This window comes from Schistocerca piceifrons, chromosome 5 (genome assembly GCF_021461385.2).
Source record: "Schistocerca piceifrons isolate TAMUIC-IGC-003096 chromosome 5, iqSchPice1.1, whole genome shotgun sequence".
In the NCBI taxonomy this organism is placed as follows: domain Eukaryota; kingdom Metazoa; phylum Arthropoda; class Insecta; order Orthoptera; family Acrididae; genus Schistocerca; species Schistocerca piceifrons.
In genome coordinates, this window is record NC_060142.1 from 229,848,131 (window position 1) to 229,863,515 (window position 15,385).

Genomic DNA, 15,385 nt, shown 5'->3' on the forward strand with positions numbered 1-15,385 from the left:
TCACATGTTTTCCTGAAGGAAAGCATTGCAAAGGTAGGTCTCTGTTTTGTTAGTGACATGGGTTCCAGTCCGATGTTTTTTACATTAACATTGACTAACGTAATTTACATAGAGAATCTCCCATCTATCGGATACGTCGTTTATGATAGACCTTACAATTTATATTTTAACAAACAAAGCTACTCCTTACTCTTATCGTCACTTTCTACTATTCTCACGATGAGTGCCACCAACACCACCACCACCACCATACGACTACTACTTTCCTATTACTTCTACTATGACTTGTACTATTACTGGTACTAATGCTAAATTCTGTTCTAGTAACTGCGTATACGGGGTCAGGGATTTTCTCTGCCTCGTGATGACTGGGTGTTGTGTGATGTCCTTAGTTAGGTTTAAGTAGTTCTAAGTTCTAGGGGACTGATGACCATAGATGTTAAGTCCCATGGTGCTCAGAGCCATTTGAACAATTTTTGAACTGCGTATAATTCAAGTAACGCCAATTACTTCCATTCACCTACGTGGGATTTTAGATAAAACCAACTTTATTTTTACAGTTTTTTCCATTTTTCAAGAAAGTCTTTCTTTCCCACCATCGATGAAAACAGTTGTTTGAGGGATTTCGGACACTTCGGTTGGTCTAAACTGCTACACACTTATTTCTTTTTTGTTGCTGTTGTGATCTTTAGAAAAAAGACTGGTTTCATGCAGTTCTGCATACTAGCCTCTCCTGTGCATGCTACCGTATCCCGCATCCACTTCAACTCCCATATTGTAATGAAACCTCGGTCTACGTCATCTTCTATCCGTTAGTAAATTTACAATTTCTTAATGCTTCAAGATGTGTCCTCTGTCAGCATCTTCCTTCTTTTAGTTGAGTTCTTTTCGCTCTGATTCAATACTTCATTATTCATCTGATTTACCCATCTGATATTCATTATTTTTTTCTCTTTCTTATGACAGCATCTTCCAGAATTTTTTTTTTTTTTTTTTTTTTTTTTTTGCCTGGGGATCGTAATGGCAGACCATTTTACCTCTGAAAAGTTTTACCTGAAAGAATAAATCACAAGGAAGACTTACGTACATGTCTTCGGGAAATATAACTGCCGTAGTTTCTTCTTGCCTTCAGCCAGCAACAGTGCCAAACAGAAGTTGCGTTTACGGTGACTGTGACTGGCTTACTATAAGTTTTTGTTTATTTTTGACATAATCAGTTTCTTATGACACAATCACAAGTGGTTTCGGTGTACAAAGGCCGTATTCATATGTTCACAAGTTAAGATAATTTTATAGAGAACGCGCGCCTATAGCACAAAGAGTAGGGAAAGTTTTGATACAAGCTTTTCATTTTTCTATTGTAGCATATGAAGACAGCCACTGCAGGCCAGAACCAGTTACGATTGTGTCTAAAAAAGTTGTTTGGTCAAAAATAAACAAAACTTGATAGTACGACCGCGTTGGAGTATGGCCTCTCCGGAGATACCCCTCCGATGCGCTTGCTAGTTGCACCTCTGGTGCAGTTATCCATATCGTTCAGACACACGGACCACCCTACCGCATTGGGCTGTTTCTTATTAGATCTAAACGCTAGTTCGTTTAACAGAGTAAGAACCACAGAATATTACTAATTTGGTAGTTTAATTTTTAAAAGAAGAGGAATAGTTTACTAAAAGGATGAAATTACACTAACTGAATACGAAAATAAAACAACTTGTGGGAAAACAGCGATGAGCTCGAATCCGATGTTGTGAGTGTAATCTTTCGTGAAGGGAGAGGAGGAGAAAAACAATTAGTTGTCAAAAGGAATGAAGCTTGCTCGAAGGAAGATTAAATAATAAAAATGTTACACGAAAGGCGACACACAACAATTTAAAATAAAAATCTACATAGCATTCAAAATAAGCAGATCCACTTAGCTATACAGATGCAGTCTGAGTGAAACAAATGCAGTGTGAGTGATTTTAACGTGTTTTTTATTAATAATTAATGAAAACGAAATTTTAATCAAGTTAAAGTGAGAACTGAAACAGGATTAAAAATAGCTGGAGAGGCTGTTGGTATGTTACAGTGTGCTTTGCTCTGCTGCTATGTATTAATGTGAGATGTGTTCGGAAATGTCTGTGTATCATATCTGGTGTTAATCCTAGGTGACGATGTTACGAGGTTTTTTTTTGGGGGGGGGGGGGGGGGCAGGCTCAGTTCCTGTATTGTGTTGAGTTAGTGGTGTTTGAACAACTGTTCGTGCTCAGTATGTGTATTTATACTTGGGGCGTCTTTGAGTGACTCGTTGAAGGCGCTACATGTCTCATGTTGTTTATCTTAAAACACCATTATTTTCAGCGGTGATTTTTACGTGAATTTAGACTGGGGTATTAGTCATTGCTGCTGTATCAGTACAATAAGTAGGTAACGATATACTAGCTAAACTCGTCTCTTCCGTCACACGATGACACCGATTTCAAAACCCAATACATTTTTGAGTCATTGCCACGAGCAGGTCCCAAATATCACACACTAATTAACTCTTCGTGCAGAAGAAGTAAATTTCGCACATGAATTTGATGGGGATCAGCCTTAACCTAATAATGATGCAACAGGGTCCGAAATGCACTATGTATAACAAAATTTAAACGTAAATGAGGAGTGAAATAGGGTTTATAAAAAAGAAAAAAAAAACAACTTTAAATGGAAATTATACTTCTTCGACCTTCAGTGGGATGAAGCAGGACTAAAAGTTGTAAGTAGTACGTACATACAGAAAAACTTCTTGCCTCTGATGCACTGGAATGTATGGCAAGAGCAAAATAATAAAATTTTGTCAGTGGAAATAGGATGCTAAAGACCTATAGTGAAAATATTGACTAAACCGCAGAAGAAATTTTTGCATGCTTTGGTTTTATGACTCTTAGCACTTGTTACTCGGTTACATGGTATAGCTGTGGATCCACAAAACCTCTCGATTGATAGTAGAGTAGTTTTAGAATTGTTCCGGTACGTAGTCGTCGCTGTTTACAGTTACGTCAGGCGTGCAGTACAGAGACGAAGAAACTTCATACCAGTAATGTAAATGTAAAGTGTAAACGAAGTGCAAAACTGAATGTATTTCTGACGATAAAAGCCACAGCTAACAAGACAAATAACTATAAAACCTTCAACTCGTCGGTGTTATACTTTTTGTGGTAAAAATGATAATAAAATATTATTTTAATATCAAAGAGTAACCATACAATCTAAAGACTTTGTTTGTAGCCATGCACATCTTATCTCATCAAGGTTAAAAAAAGACTTGGTTCAAAGATCGACTACTACTTTTGTTTCTGCTGTGAAAGAATTGAATCGCTTACCTTTCCTGACGCACTAAGTCTTTGGTGTACTTATTTTCTTTTATAATATATAGTAGAAAGTGAATTTCTCCTGTTTTTATTCAAAACGTATCCCTCCCTGTGGAAATATTTAAGTGAAATTAATTATTTAAAGTGAACTGTGTAGAAGATTGCCCATCTGTCTTTCTTTAGTAATTTTTTACACAGGCACCCATTACGTGGAGTTTAATTAAACATTAGGCTTTCCACTCAAGTTGACGTAATAAATACTTTGAATAGTGATAATAATTTTCAATCAATATTTGCAAAGTTGATTTTATCAGAATTTTTACCAAACTACAGGTATAGATTTAATTGCAGTAGTAAAAAAGGCTTAGGTTTGGTTCATGATATCCTTGAATTTGCAATTAAATTTATTTCTGTCAGAGAAATTATTAACGTAAAATGAAGCCAGCGTGCTGTCAGTGAAATTATTTGTCGTGAGTACAAATCCTTGCGCTACTTAAGTGGTTATATCGTCGCTCACTTCGCAACAATTAATGTAACGGGCAATAACAGAATAGTTTCACGCTACTTGTGATTATGTTTGAGGTAGCCACGAGTTTAGATGACGTAATTAAACCACTGCAACCTTGTTTATCGTCGGCGTATATGTAAGCTGCATTACGAGCGCGCAGAATATACTCTACGCCAACAGTGCATTAAATATCCCTCACTTTTCCCCCAACAACCCCGTCCACATTTTACATTAAAATCTAAACATTTTAATGCCAAAGAGGACAGACGGACGATATAAAGCGTGAGTATTTTTTAATTAGGGAAATTCCTTGATAGAGCGATAATTAAGTACGTGGTAGGCTCTGAGGGATGAGTAGTTCAGCTACAGAGGGGAACATTTGCCCTTTCAGGGCAGAAAGAGAAGATGGATATATGGTATTAAATAACCGCCGGAGTCTCAGCGGTAAGGTTCTGGATATCGTTCTAGATATTCTGTCGCGTATTTAAGATAATGATGCGCACTTATTAAGTACAATAGTAGCGTAAAAGGGGCGATCAAAACGTTTCCGTTTGAGAGCATTGCTGCAGCATATATACAACCCAGCGCGACTCCGATGCGGCAATATAGGGTGAATCGTAAGACGTAACACACCTTTTATTCCCAGGTATCGAAACAAGGTTTTCGGAAAATTATAGTATGCTAAGGGGCTCGTAATTTGGTGTGTGATAAATTTTATTGACTCTTGTATATATCATATGAGTTTTCCATTTCCTGCCAAAATTATTGAAAATGATACAAAGTCTGCTCGCATCCTCACGGTAAAGCATATGACTTTTTCAGTGTCCTAATCACCATGGTCAAGTGCTCGTGTATCACGGTGACACCGCGAAAAAGAAGCAACAGAAGCGGTGGAAATACAAGGATCCACCACCACCGTGAGAAACGGAGAGCCAACCATCATCGAGTAAGGTGATGCTGGGTGTTTTGCGATCACCAGTGGTACCAGATAGTACTCGTCAGGGGCAGAACATGCGGGCGAAATCTCCTGATGAGATTACGGTACGCTGTCAAGACGAAGCGTTGCGGGGAGCTGTCCAAGGGAACGATATTGCTTCACAACAACACCACAGCTCACTTTGCACAGTACGCAGTGACACAGGCTGCATCTTTGAGCTATCAAATATTGCCTCATCCCCGTATTCTTTCGTTGAAAGATGTCTCTATTGCGTGGAAGGCCTTTCCAGAATAATGACGGGGTGATTTTTCTGAGGTGGAGAGTTTCCTGGGCAATCAGAATGGAGACCTGAACCACTAAGATCTGCTTCATTTCCAAGATCTCATCCATCGATGTATAAAATGTCGTACTGGAGTGAAAATGTGTAGAACAGTACTGACACCATCACCAATTTTCAGAGCCTTATTTTCTGGAAGCATCAGTTAAAAATGGCCCCTCGTAACTGATCGTGGGAGATGAAGTCAAGTAAAATCTCTGGATAAAGTCGTAACCGTAAAATATGCCCATCAAAGTGGCTGTAGAAAAATCAGATTCCACCATGAGATTTGTTGAAAGTCGTACAAAAATGTGCTCATCCACGAAGAAGGTAATTATATTCACTTGCCCTACGCGATTCATGAGCATTATCGGTTTGAGACTCTGATTTTACAAGAGATACACATCGTCAGAAGACCAGCACAGTCCGTCTCGAGCAAGTGTGAGAACGTAACGGGGCTGCTCATCGAAGTCCATTGGCAGGTGCCGAAAGTGAGGTGGCGTGCGTCGCGGAGACACTTACAACTAAAATTCCGAGAATACAGGTTGCAAGTGCAGTCATGCATCAAAGCCCTTCTTCCACAATTTTCTCGCAAAATAATCTCGACGGTGAAATCAGGAAAAAAGTCGATCTGAAACGGTCGATTATCGGCAACCGCGTTTTCCGTTCGTGAATGGAACGTTAATAGGATGAACTGACAGTGGAAACTGAAGAACTCACCGCCACACACAACATGGCAACTTGTGGAATGTAGGTTTAGGGTGATTCAGCTGTCTCTTGCTGTGGGTTTTATCCAAACCACAATGCCTTCAAATACCACACAGTGACTTCCATATTCTCTTGCTCGTTAAGAGTAAACTATTAATCCTCCAGAAGAAATGAATGGAATCTTAGTAGGATATTTAATATAGTTGAATTTTGTACCACGATACTTATTCACTACAGGCTGCAGTTTCCGAGTTATTTAGAAAAACGTATCAAAATTAGTCTAAAACACGTGTTTCTTGAATAACTCGGGAACGGTGGCCATCAGCGGAAACATATTCCGGTGCAGAATTTAACTACACTAAGTTTCCTACAAAACGGTCCAGTTCCTTTTTAATGTAGGTCTGATAATTTGCGTTTAGCGAGCGAGAGAATATGAAAATTCCGTGGTTTTTGAAGGCATTGCGGGATGCATAAAACCCATAGGTAGGGGAAACTGAAACACCCTTGAAACATCCCCTTAGAAAAGTTTATGAATTACTGTGCTGGTAAGCCTCTTACGTTATTCGATTTTCAAACAGCTGAGCAGAACTGAACGTACTCAGACATTTCTCTCTTTACTTATTCTGATCAACACTAAAGTGACACACAATATTTTTAGAGCAACGCTATCTGACTTTTAATAATCCCTACGAAAGAATGGCCCTGACTAACAATAACCTAATCTTCCATGGATCACTTACCTCCAAAAAATATTCGTTACTCAAACTACTGTAATACAGCGAGCGCCAATACTGCCAACTAAATAAAAGATTCTAACTACTGAAGGACTAACTACTGATAGGCATACTTAGCAAATGAAAGATTTTGATAGAGAACAAACAATGTATTTACCTTAATAGTGTTCAAAAGTCATAATATATATCGGTTCATGACATCCAGTCTTACAAATTTACTGTCTCTGATGGACACATGTCCAGATCATCCGCTCTCAAAACTCTGTCATCTCTCTCCCCACATCCACCACTGCTGGCGGCTCACTTCCAACTGCGCAACGCTACGAGCTGTTCACATCCAACTGCCCAACACTACAATAGCGAATATATCAACAATGCCAACCAGCCACAGACTGCACACAGCACAGCCAGTGATTTTCATACAGAACGCTACGTGACGTTACCAACATAAAACCTAAGCAGCCTACTTACACCCTGCGTGTGCGTGCGTGTGTGTGTGTGTGTGTGTGTGTGTGTGTGTGTGTGTGTGTGTGCACTATCTGATCAAAAGTGTCCGGAACCACAAAGTAATGCACCCATAAAAAAGAAGTCGGTAAGTATTGTATCGTCAGTACAGATGCAGTAACAGCAGAACGGGGCGCCCATGAGAACGCAGTGACTTGAAACGTGTATTAGTCATTGCATGTCATATGGCTAACATCCATCAGGGACGTTTAATTCTCATAAGCTGCCCAAGTCGACTATTGGTGATATGATTTTGAAGTAGATATGCGAAGGAACAACTACAGCTAAACCGCTACCAGGCAGACCTCATGTACTGACTGATAGGGTCCGTCAGATATTGTGGCACATCGTCGTAAAATATCGCATGATAAGAGCGGAAGGAATCACTTGGAGTTTAAAACTATTCCCAGGTATCCAGATAGCACAATGACTGGTCTTCGGGAGTTAAAAGCAGTGGGATACGACCGTAGAGCAACTCATCACAAATCAGACGTTTCTGTAGCAGTGCTAAACGGCACTTGTCATGGCGTAAACAGTGACGCCACTTGACAGTGGGTGACTGTGAAACAAGTCATTTGGAGTGATGGTTCACGCTGTCCCCTACAGCAGTGCGATGTAAGGCTTTGGGATTGGCGAATGCCTGGAGAACGTTTCTCGCCGATATGCACGGTGCCAAAATTGAAATACGGAAGAGACAGTGTTATGGTATGGGGAAGGTTTTGAAGCATTTGGTGTGATCTCCTTATTGCGCTCAAGAAAACGCTAAATGAAGAAGGATTTGGACACAGTTTACAGCATTCTGTACTTCCACAGTAAAGGAATAGTTCGTTAATGATGAGTGATTATATCAGCATGACAGTGCACCCTGTTCTAGAGCAGCATCTGCTGCAGTTTGTATGAAAATGCTGCGAGACGAAACGACCCTTTGGATGGACTTAAATAACTTTCCTTTCGTCTTCGCCACGTTTTTATTGTTTCTAAAAACACCATACGCGTTTCGACATTACGTCGTTTTCAAAGGCAGTGTTACGTCAGTTGTTCATTAGGTACACTGCGTCACGTCAACATTCTCAGTCATGAGACGAGTGTAAACTGCTACGAAGGGAAAATTTTGGAAACCAAATTTTCCATTGGCAGCAGTTTGCACTTGCCTTGTGATTGAGAATATTTACGTGATACGAGGGTTGTCAAGAAAGTAAGTTCCGATCGCCAGCTAAATGGAAACCACAGTGAAACTCTGAAACATTTTATTTGCAAGAGTTAGCTACACTTTCCAAATACTTCTCTACAGAGTGGCCATTCCGACTTAGACATTTTCCGGTGCATTATACCAAATTTACAACACCATCGTCATAGAAGGCAGCTGCCTGTGCTTTCCGATAATTCTCTACATTGGTCTATAGCGGGTAGCCTGCGCCCAAGTGTTGTCTTCGCATCCAGCGTTTCATGTGAACAGTGAAGATACTCAGGACGAGCCAATTAGGGTTGTGTTGTGGGTGATCGAACACTTCCCATCGAAAAGCTGCAGGAGCGTCTTCACTGCCCCTGCAGAGTGCGGCTTGCACTCGCCATGAAGAAGGGAGTGCGTGGCGGTTGTGTTAGGTGGGCTGCATTCATTAAGGCGTAGCCTCTCAGCGGGCCCTCCTCCTTGGCGGGAGACATCGTCGTTCTAGGCTCACAACTGAAAAGAGCGTCTTGATGCGATCGACTGTCATACTAGAGACACTACCCAACACATCTGCACAAAGCTTCATCGGGTTTTCACTGTGGTGTCAATTTCGCGACCTATCGGAACTTACTTTCTGGACAACCCTCGTACAGTCTATCAAATGTACAATTTTATATGACTGAAGTAACATTGCCTTTGAAAATGACGTTCTGCTGAAACCCGTAAAGTGGTTTTGGAAATAATAAAAGTGTGGTCAAGATACAAGGAAAGTTATTAAAGCAGCATCTGTGAGGCTATGATTTGTGAGCAATAACATTTCTCAGATTGACTGACCTGTCCAGAGGCCTGACCTGAACCCAATGGAATACTTTCGGAATGGGTTAGAACATCAAATTCTTTGCAGACCCCGCCATCCAATATCACTACCTTCTGTAGATTGGCTCTTCAGGAAGAATAGGTTGACATTCCTCCATAGACATTCAGAACGTTACATAAGGGAGAAGAGTGGACACACCACATATTAACGTTAGCAAGTCCGCCTGCTTAGCTGGATAGTAATGTGCTAGATGCAAGCAGGCCCGGGTTCGATTCTCGGCTGGGATGGAAATTTTCTCCACTCGTGGACTGCTTATTGTCTTGTCCTCATCATCATTTCATCCTCATCACCGGCGTACAAGTCGCCCAATGTGTCGTCGAAAGAAATAAGACTTGCACTTGGCGGCCGAACTTCCCCAACTGGGGCCTCCCAGCCAACAATGCCGTAAGCTCGTTTCCACAATGTCCACAAACAGGTGTCTGTATACTTTTGATTACATAATGTGTGTTATATCATAGCCTGATATAAACTGAAGCAAGTTTGGTAAACTTACGAGGTAGTACCATGTGACAATTACTGTTGGGTAAGACGTCGCTACAGCCTCTGTTTGTGGGCACGAGGATAGCGGCGACATACAAGCATATCGGTGGAATTTACGGAAAACTTTCAACAAAACTGTTTGACTTAGTTAACTGGAAACTGTGCAATTGAGGTAGGAAATAGACATAGGACCTTCAGGGTTAAGGACTGAAGGGGAAGGCATGTAAAATAATTGAAAACGAAGTATATTAATGAGTCCGTAGTTTACAGGGTTCTTGAGGATATTGAGAGTTTCGTTTAGTTCAGACCCCTAACGTGGTGTGATGTTAGGAATGGATGGCATGTAAATCATTACTCTGGCACATTTTGGAGAATCCTTAGTATTCCTAAGAAAAGGGCTGGGCCAAGGGGAGGAATACGTACAAACTAACGGCAAAAACAGCAGTGCCAAAAAATAATCAACGTGGACTTAAGAAATTCTATGAATACATTTGTCTAGATAACATATTTAATTGATTAACATTGGGAGATAACAGGTTAATGTAAGCGCAAGATAAGCCGTTTCAAATGTGAAACGCTGCCACATTAATAACCGGTGTAACAGCCAGAATACTGAATGTGAGCATGCGAACGTTCATGCATTGTGTTGCACAGGTGTCGGGTGTCTGTTTGTGAGATGGAGTTCCGTGCTTGCTGCACTTGGTCAGTACAGGGACGTTTAACGCTAGTTGTGGATGACTGCAGATTTCGTCCGAAAATGTCCCAATTGTGCTCGAGTGTAGAGAGATGTGGTGATCGATCAGGGAAAGGCAACGTGTCGACACTCTGTAGGGCGTGTTGGGTTAAAACAGTGGTATGTGGGTGAGCGCTATCCTTTGGAAAACATCCTTCAGATGGCTGTTCGTGATTGGCAGCACAACAGGTAGAATCTCCCAATTGATGTACATGTTTGAAGTCAGGGTGCTTCGGATAACCAAGAGTCTACTCCTGCTGTCATACGAAATCGCGCCACAAACCGTAACTCCAGGTGTACGAGTGTGTCTAGTAAACAGACTAGTTGCAGGCTATCTGGCCTCCCTCTAGCCAACATACGGCTATCACTGGCACTGAGGCAGAATCAGCTTTCATCAGAAAACACTACGGACCTCCACCCTTCTCTCCAATGAGTTCTCACACCACTGAAGTCGCTAATGGTGATGGTTTGCGTCAATGGAATGCATGCTACAGGGCTTCTGGCTCGGAGTTGTCCTTGAAGTAACCGATATGTAACAGTTTGATGTGCCACTGCGATGCCAACTGCTGCTCACATTTCTGCTGCAGATACCGTTCGATGCGCCACAATCACACCCCGAACACGATGGTCTTCTCTCCACGTGGCCGTCCGGAGCTGGTCCTCTTGTGACTATACATTTTCGTGACCACCACTGCCAACAATCATGTACAGTGGCTACATTCCTGCCAAGTCTTTCTGCAGTATCGCACAGGGAATATCCAGCTTCTCGTATTACACGACCTCGTCCAAAGTGAGGTGTTCATAATGGCGTCTTTGTCACATTAAAGGCGTTGTTGACTAACATCACCTCACCATTTTCTGTCTCAAAGGTAATTAGCGCTCAAGACCGGTACAACGTGTATTTGAAGCAGACCTGATTTACATCCTCGTAGTAGCGCCACAAACGCCACTCTTATGCGACAGGCTTGATATTTGAATAGACATCGTCTTTCAGATGTACAACGCACCTAGCAAGTTTAGTTTATGTTTCACAACTTCTACTTGGTGTTGCGATTTTTTTCTGTGAGTGTGCACGGGCTTTCTATTTATGAAAAAAATGTTAGGGTAAGATAAACACAGCAATTTTCCCTCCCCCCTCCCCCCTCTCTCTCTCTCTCTCTCTCTCTCTCTCTCTCTCTCTCTCTCGTGTGTGTGTGTGTGTGTGTGTGTGTGTGTGTGTGTGAGAGAGAGAGAGAGAGAGAGAGAGAGAGAGAGAGAGAGAGAAGCAGTAGATTTATTTCATTCCTTTTACTATCTACAGTAAGATCGGAATAAATAAATAACCGGAAAATTCCACGTAATCAGCCAGTAAATAATAGCTGTGTGCGGAACAGATGTAATGTAATCATGACGGTTCTCGAATACGTTTGCTATCTTTAGAGCAAGTTGTCTTTGTCTTGTAGGAGACATTATCAAGAAGAATCTTCAGTAAACTCAAGGTAGCTTGTGCATTGTATTTCCTCACCGTTCATTCGCAAAGACGTGCGGGGAGTTTTACATGCCTAGTTTAAAGCCGATGAAACCCAAGCGTCTTGGAACACTTCTAGCAAGGTACGGATAATTCAGTTCCTTGCAGAGCCCCGCCTCTGAAAGCACAATGCAGTATCTCCGCAGCGCACGGATTTGCGAGAGGAAGCAGCCGAAACAAAAGCTCATTGTTGTAACGTCGCAACTGGAGACTGCTTTCCTTACCTGCCGTCAATCAAAAGGCCCCTACTCGTCTTACGGCCGCTGTGAGAGTGGCGTAATGCGCTTCCTAAAAGGCTCATTACGGCCTTGCGCAAGGTATTCATATCCTCCGACAGCCGGGTAACGTTGGTATACTACTCGAACGCAGAGATAATTTTATATGCGCGATAGTCACGCAAGGTGCTGCCGAAACGATAGCGAACCTTCAGGCCCGCTCTTCAGTGCACGGCGGGATTCAGTGACGGAGCCCCATTTGAGGACCGTGCAAACAAAGCATTCGAAAAAGTGCTGGCCTGAATTTACAAGGAGTAACGAGAGAAGGAACAGGCAAATCAAGAAGTGTTAAGGGCTGATGGCAAGAAACGTGCTTAACGCCTTAGCAGATGGAAACGAGATGCTGCCAAAAGAGACTTTTTAAGAAACCTTAAGTGTATACTCAAGAAAAATAGAAAGGAATTCTTTCAAGTTAACATTACGTGAGCTATCGAATTAGGAGGAAGTTTAACTACGTTAAGTACGTATAGCCAGACTTAGAAGTTTCCATTGTTGATGATATCTATTATTCTAGAAACTTCTGATTTATGTCTTGCTGCCACCCCCCCTCCCCCCCCCCCCCCCAAAAAAAAGTGCTAGACGGGTCTCTGCCACAAGATCAGAAGAAATACATATAGAAAGATAAAGTAATGAGAAAGTAATGCGTGAAGTGGAAGTGGCGTCTGTAGATTGAAACAACGAAAATAAGTATGAAAAATGTAAAACTGAATTGGACTGAAGCTGCGAGGAAGAGTGACGTACCTCAGTAGGTAAAAGCTTGACACATTGAAAGGCAAGGGTCTTGTTTCGAGTTCCAGTTTAGTACGAAGTTTTAATCTGCCAGGGAACTTCACAGCGATGCACACTCGGCTACATTGTCAAAGATATCATATAAAATGTTGTCAACTGAATAGTAAATAACAGTGGAAAATCGAGAGGAATCCATTAACCTACTGCTCGTTTGCCGCAGTATTCATTTACTTTTAATTTATGAACTTTAATGATTCTGGTGCTTGTTTAGAGGTTGTGAATTTGGGCAAAATAAAACGACTCTAAGCCTTGACTCTAGTGACGGAAGTAAAGCTCGCGGTTAATTTATCGTGTTATTGGATAGTCTCATAATTAAACCCACGCATATCCTGAAGTAAAATGTTGATAGAGTTACGCAAGCTGACCGAAAGATATGTAGTCCATAAATAACCCACCGCTTTGCTCAAAGTAGAGAATGGAATTACGTGAGCACAGCTGGGCGTACAACTGTGGACAAAGAATCGTACCTGCCTGCAAATCGCCTTGCTCGGACCAGCTTGTGCAATGTACCGATTGTGTCCCTGAAGATGAGAACAAACGCCGACATACCGAAACAGGCTTCCATGAGTGTTATGCAAATACTTAGGAGCAAAATGTCCAGATTGTGACATGAATTCAGATCGTAACTTAGTCCATTTGGACAGTTGTTTGAAATGGCAAGAAGAAGAAATTTCTCGAAGCACTTGTCTTGGCTAAGGGAAAGCATTAGGGTTAGTTCAGTACAAGATGAGTCTAAAATAAGAAAAAGAAGCAAATAATGAACATGAAAGATGAGATAATCGGTCTAATGAAATTGTGACCAGAACTTCGTAGATAAGTGAAGAAATACTGCAGCGCATCGATGGAACTTGTAGTTTAGAATTGCAGTGGACGAAATGAGGAACCTATAGTTTAGGAAGGTGCCCATACCATTAACAGGAAATATGAAGAAAAGTACCATGCAGTGGTGAAATCCATGATGTAAGCTCTTCAGTGTGATAAAACAGAAGGAACCATAGCATCACCAGACCTCGAGAAACAATATTAGATGGACTAAGACGTTCAAAAATCTCAGAAAAATGAATATAACGTTCCGGGACAAACATAATCTACTATATCAACAAACACAGAGCAACAGCAATACAATCGTAACCAAGAAATATTGGAGAATTACAGCTTTTCGCTACTGTTGTCTAATCTGTATGTCATAAAAGCAGGGAAAAATTGAAGGAAAAATTCAGAACAACTAAAAATAAGCTAAGGGGAAAAGTAGAACAGTCAACTTTCATATCACCCTTCTGAACGAACGTAAGGAAGACGCAGAATAACTGTTGAATTTAAGAGCAACTTACATGGTTGGGGGTATGAGATACTGAAAAAATAAATAAAGGTGAAATCATGGAGAACAACAGCGACTGAAACACCTAAACTGGGGAAGAAATGATGTAGAAGAACTGAACGCAATCAACTCAGGAAGATTACACAATGTGAATAAAGCAATAAAGATAAATACCAGCAGAGGGATCAAAATGCCGATTGTGTAGAAGAAACTGAAGAGGAACTTGATGTGGCCTAACAGCCAAGAAGATATTACCTTCAAAGGTAACACAAACTGAAACACGCCTGTGAAGAAGGATTTCTTCAAGAAAGGTATAAAATACTAAAACAGAATTGACGAACAAGTTCTTGAAATTATATGTCTGAATCTGCGCTTCGCAAACTTTCTATTTAACAACCCCTATTCCTACACCGATCGTTGGTTTCTGGTGGTTGTAGTTCCTTGGTTTCTAGCATCAAGACCCCAGCAGTAATGCACACTATCGCCAGCTAAACCGTCTATCCAAAAGACAGTGAAACCTGTTGCTAACAGTGGTCAGGTAATTATAACCCTCCGTTGAACACCATGTGTCCACTGTGATTAGTTCAGAAATGAGGTTTGAAACAATAAACAATTGCACATATGAAAATACAAACATTAGCATATTCTGAAGTATCACACCTCAATTATCCTCAAAGAATCAAATCCCCATAAAATGCTTTTATATGAATATACCATTTAGTATCTCACTAAATATATTAATTCACGTTTTAGGATACATCTTATACAGATCTATATGGAAAAGTGGTTTTCCTATGCTGTCTTCCCATCTATTATGCTCTCCTGAAACAAAACCTCCCCCATTCCATAATTTGAGCTGTCTGCCCCAAGGCAAAAAAGCCAAAGACATATCAGGGTAGCACAATATCTTTTCGTTATTTACATTTTTCTTAACGTCTTTCAAATTCCTGTCACAGTCAGCTGTACAGCACCATGTTATGTTCTTCTTGAATAATATACACACATTACGTGAATTTTGACTATAATCACTGATATACTTTATACAGACTGAGCATACCAATAAAGTGTCATCCTTCAGTTACAAAATCCCTTGAACACATCCTCAACAACTGACAATGTTCCTGTCAAATACTACTAGCACTCATTTCGTCATTAATTCGCTTCCCAGTACATGATTTAAAACACTCCCAAATACA

At 41.0% G+C, this 15,385-nt stretch overlaps 1 protein-coding gene across 2 annotated transcripts in view; it reads left to right on the forward strand.

Moving 5' to 3' along the window:
• Positions 1-15,385, forward strand: part of LOC124798448 (high affinity cAMP-specific and IBMX-insensitive 3',5'-cyclic phosphodiesterase 8A) — a 1,735,971-nt gene that overhangs the window by 649,032 nt on the left and 1,071,554 nt on the right. The gene's annotated exons all lie outside the window — the stretch shown is intronic.